The sequence below is a fragment of the Liolophura sinensis genome, unplaced genomic scaffold (genome assembly GCF_032854445.1).
Source record: "Liolophura sinensis isolate JHLJ2023 unplaced genomic scaffold, CUHK_Ljap_v2 scaffold_310, whole genome shotgun sequence".
NCBI classification, from domain to species: Eukaryota; Metazoa; Mollusca; class Polyplacophora; order Chitonida; family Chitonidae; genus Liolophura; species Liolophura sinensis.
The window spans coordinates 8,660-13,738 of NW_027018249.1; the positions used below are offsets into that span (position 1 = coordinate 8,660).

General features: G+C 36.5%; 1 long non-coding RNA gene across 2 annotated transcripts; it reads left to right on the plus strand.

Moving 5' to 3' along the window:
- The first annotated feature begins 458 nt into the window (after positions 1–458).
- LOC135481655 (uncharacterized) lies at positions 459–4,836 on the plus strand. 2 transcript variants are annotated; one of them, XR_010446161.1, is made up of 4 exons: positions 459–530; positions 945–1,018; positions 3,498–3,554; positions 4,771–4,836. It is a non-coding gene; the product is annotated as an uncharacterized LOC135481655 (long non-coding RNA). The 2 variants fall into 2 exon arrangements; XR_010446160.1 differs by lacking the exon at positions 4,771–4,836 and adding an exon at positions 4,136–4,204.
- The last annotated feature ends 243 nt before the right edge of the window (positions 4,837–5,079 follow it).

The following is a 5,079-nucleotide window of genomic DNA, read 5'->3' on the forward strand; positions in this document are numbered from 1 at the left end:
TTTATTTACTTATTTCTTTAATGGATTGTTTAACGTCATTATCAGGCATTTTCACTTCTACATTGACGTTCAGGTTTATCAGTTAAGGAAACTGGAGTGAACATGTGTTTTAGAGCGCAAACGATCACACGGGCAGTGAGAGCGAGGAAATCTGCACACAAGTTTCGTGTACAAAGTCGGCTTCGAACCCGCACTTCGTGTGTCCCAGTGATTAAGTGTAATGTTTCAATGCCATGTTGTCTGACTGTATGGCATATCTAATTGGTGACAGGCAGAAAAAACTTCATTCACTTTGGTCACAGAAAAAGAAAGCCTTTACGTACGAGCACTTGCGTCTCTTACCTACACTTACAGCTGTTAACGGAAGGTACATGTAGTGTAGAACATACGTTTCCGCAGTCTCTGACAATACTACAAACATACAGGCTTATAAGTAAAAAATTTATTTATCTAATTAACAAACATACAGTACATATTTAAAACAACTCTTTCTCCTCTTTTCCAGGTACTGAGTCACCGCCAAACGAACAGTAAGTAAGGCGCATAAACACCCACGTTTATATCCCTAATTTAACAGTAGACACTGGCATTTTGCTTTTAGTGATGATGGTGTCTTTAGGTCGAAAACAATCAACATTTAAGATCAATTTTACGGTCGGTTGGACACTAAAGAGTGGTCATTTCAAATACTGAAGTGGTGGAAAGAACACAAATAAGATAGATCAGGACAATTTTGTTATTCTAAATTTGCTTGCAAAACCACAATTTGTTTTTTAAAAAAATTGCGATACTGGTTGTGTGCTTAAAACTATGCTTAAAGATTCCTTTCACAGTAAACGGGGTGATGTTTTACATCTTGAGACAGATGAAAACAAGACACTTGTTTAACTGAGCCATTATCTGTTTAAAATCACAAATACATCCCATTGGGAAATTTCTTCCAGTGAAACCACAGCTTCTGTTGGCCATACGGGGGCCTATGAAGATGTTGATCTGATACCCAACTCCTCACCCTCAGGTAAATATGTCCCATTAAAAGAGGTCAGTGTTAACCGACTGAGTTTACCCCCACCGTGTGTTAGTGCAAAAGTTCTCTGCAGTTCTCATTCGTGTAATGTTTTATGAACAAAAGAGCTGACACAATTAAGTCGATATTTCAATAACACGTCAGCCCAGTGGCATGTACATAGCATGTTTCCAGTATAAGATCATGTTTCCAGTAAGAATCCATAATGCTTTCAAGGGTATTGCTTCCATGTGGGTCATTTTATAACTGGGTGGCCTAGTGGTAGCGTGTCAGCCAAGTACAATGAACCAAGAACCTTTCAGCCATGTGATCTCTGTGAGTTCCAATCCATGTAGTTCATTTCGCCATTAATCATCACTAGTAATTATGGCTAGTAATACGAGACGCTGTTATAAACGTAAAATATTCTTGAATGCGGCATAAAATTAAAACTCCATTTAAATAGATAAATAAATAAATAAATGAATAAATAAATAAATAAATAAATAAATAAATGTTTCCTTACTTGAATAAATGTTTATGTGTTTGATGATTATAAAATGAAGTCAAAGCACCACGAAATCGCCCTTTATACTCTTCCCGGTGTTGTGTCCGTTAAATTAAAGGAAAATCATCAGATCATTTATTTGTTGATTGATTTTATTGGTGTTGTACGTCGTACTCAAGAAAATCAGATTAATTAGATAAACAAAGAAAATAGGTAGCTCTCTTGGCGAACCCATATAGAGAACCTATAAATAAGTATAGGGTCCCGTTAATAAGAAGCCAGAATTTCTGGGAAGTCCAATCCTAACTTGGTTGTGCACACAAATTACACAGCTCCCACCTGGACTCTAACATGTTCCAATGAACTACCACAATCGACATTTGTTTTTCCGCTCACACACATGCTAATGGTTGGCCTCACAACAATGTACTTATGTTTCTGGTATGGATCGACCGATGAAATTATCTGTAAAAATCACAAAAAGTGAATCCTGACTTACCACTACTTTTCACATACACTTATGACTAGAATGAAAGTTTGAAGTCTCTCCTCCGAAATCATATCACCCATCAAGCAGAACAAAACAAGAAGAGGCAGCTCCAAAAGCAGAAGAATTTTTTTTTTCAACTGTTCTGTTGACTGAAAAATAGTAGAGGATTACATTCGACCTAGAACCATGTAAGAAGTTTTCAGTTTGACCGCTAAACGTAAAAAGTCTTTTTGTATTATCTGTAACGAACGTTAGGCAAATTTGTTGATATTAATCTACCGTTCACCCGTTTCACCATGTTGCGGAGGTACGAATGGCACCTCTGTCCCTCGGGGAACTTCTTAAGTTCCCCGACGTTCAGCTCCTAAAATTTATCTATCGTTCGTGTACTTCAAATAACACTTTTTCTGAAGCTTTTTTTTTTTCAGACGCCCATTTTCTGATAAATGTAATCAGAAATAGCTGTCAAACTTTTTTGATAGTCACAGGGTACAGCATGACATTTTTAGCACTAGCAATAAAAAAGTTTCAATTCGAAATTCCCCTGTTGTAAACTGTGGCAAGAAATTGTCAGCGAGGTGAATGCACAAATTTGCCATGGCGAACATCGCCGCCCCCAAATACTTGAATTTAAAAAGCAACCACTGTTCCATTGCTAGCCTGTAAAACATCATGCATAAATCCTGAACACGACGAATACAACCTTTAAACAATCAGATGTGAATAAAATTGTTTTCTGTCATGGATCATTCTGTTTTTGTCCACATAAACTGCTTTACTTTATGCCTATGATTTTCAAATAATATTGTTGAAAGAGCTTTACAAAAATAAATCGAAACCCAAAACCAATAAGCGAGTCTTATACTCCCGTTTTTTATTATATAAGCCGATCTAAACTTGTAAATATCATCTAAGCGAATTTATCCTTCCGAAAAAAGTGTGTATTAAACGTTGTCAGCATGAATTTGAGAAGTTCATGTTACAGTTGACTAGTAATTTAGGTGGCACAGCAGACAAAAATCTCTAATGGGGCTCCTCAGCCCTTTGCAAAGGGAAGTAAATCTTGTACCTCATTGTACAGTATGGTCTTCCTTTACTTTATAAAAATTCCCATGATGTAAATAACAATACAAGTGACCATGGATAGCATTAGCTATTACTGTAATTGAAGTAGGCAGACGGCTCTTCTTTCCATGTGTAACAAGATTTACTTCCCTTTGTAATAGGCTAAAGTGCTCCATTATTATGGTTTGCAGACTCCTGAATTCCTGGCACATTTTCGATTTTTATAGATTTGTCCTTGTTACTAAAATAACATTTTGTGGAAATATCCCCCTTTACGCCTAAAATGAGTTTTTCCATTAGCTGATAATCCAAATAATTTAATCATGGAACCATACTGGATAGTATATTTAGCTTAAGTTGTAACCATATGTACATGTATCTCTATTATGAAATCACCCAGTTATGCCTACTTTCATGATGGATTTCAGGCCCACCGGTCTACGCAGAGGTAAACAAGCCAGAGACGGCCCCCAAACCGACAAAAGGTTTGTTAGCTGCTATGAAAACTTTTAGGTGTTTTCTTTCTTTTAACCCTCTTCCCCGACATATCACTTAGAATTAAAAAAAACGGTGCATACTTGCCGTATATTATCGTGATATAACATAAGTGATAAAGATGGCCATCGAAGTTGCTCTGAACATTATATACACATGCAAATTTGAAGTTTAAACAAGTATCTCTGTTGTTAATATCCCCAAGCACTCACTCACTCACTCACTCACTCACTCTTGTTATTATAGATACTTTATTACGTATTAAGACAAAGAAACGTGACGGTGGCTCGTTGTGGTCGGCTAGGAAAGTCTAGGATTAACGAATATACGCCATTTTTTGGCATTAGGCAGCGCCTGATGGGGGTTAATATGGCATATGTATTCTTTCTAATTACATACATCATTGTTACCTCTGTTCCGTAGGGTTGAATTGACTTTTCTGTGGTTTACCATCAGACGATGATATTTGTAGTGCAGAAAAAAAGCAGACCTAAAGACGGAGCCATGTGGACAAAGGTTTTAGTCCAGTTTATAACCACGTTCATGGGCGGCTGTATATCATCATCTTTAGTTTCAGGCCAACCAGCACCGGTCTACGCAGAAGTAAACAAAGTACAGAAGACCAACCAAATTGCCAAAGGTCTGTTAACATCTAGAAAACCATTTCTCCAGTTCTTTCTCGTTCAGCAAAAGTAACACTAGGTTTTCAACAGATATCTATATGAACACAGTAGTACACTACATCAGGCAAATCCTTCCAAATTCCTTCCGGACATACCTATAGAAAAAATGTCCTTTACACATACATGCTTCTATGTCTGTTTATTAACATGATACAACAAATGATAGGTATTGCAGTACTTTGTAAATCGATGCATGGTTTCATCAGCTAATTTTCTGGTTTGTTGTACACATCTTAAAAATATACACGAAATACAATAAACTGTTTTGTATTTTTCTTTGTATGAGGTAATCTTGGATTTTTTTTCTTGTGTGATTAGTGGTCTGTAAAACAACAGAAGCATTTCCTGTTGGTAGTCTTCGGGTTTTGTGACGTGCACGAAGGAATTTTAGTCCACAGTTTACCCTGATATAAACTGATAAATGTCTAAGTAAATTTATCCTTCCGGATATATGGGGTTAATCACGGCTATGGTGAAAACCCATATATTACAGTACCTTACAGTGTAACGCCTTTAATTTCAGAACAAGCACCACCGGTTTACGCTGAAGTAAACAAACCAAAGAAGACCAGCGAAACTGCAAAAGGTCAGGTTGATAGATGCTTTTTACTATTTTCTCTTTACTATAATTTGTATTTTTTTAATTCACATTTAAGAGATTTTTCAAGGCTTCAGCAGCAAAAGTATTCCCTTTCTGCGGAGGTAAAACATCAAATATGTGATTTTTGTATATCAGCAGACTATTCAAAATTTGACATGTTTTGTTATACGTTGTGCGTATAAAGCTGCTCACCCGTCCTGAAAAAAGGAAAATACGGAAAGAGTAACTACA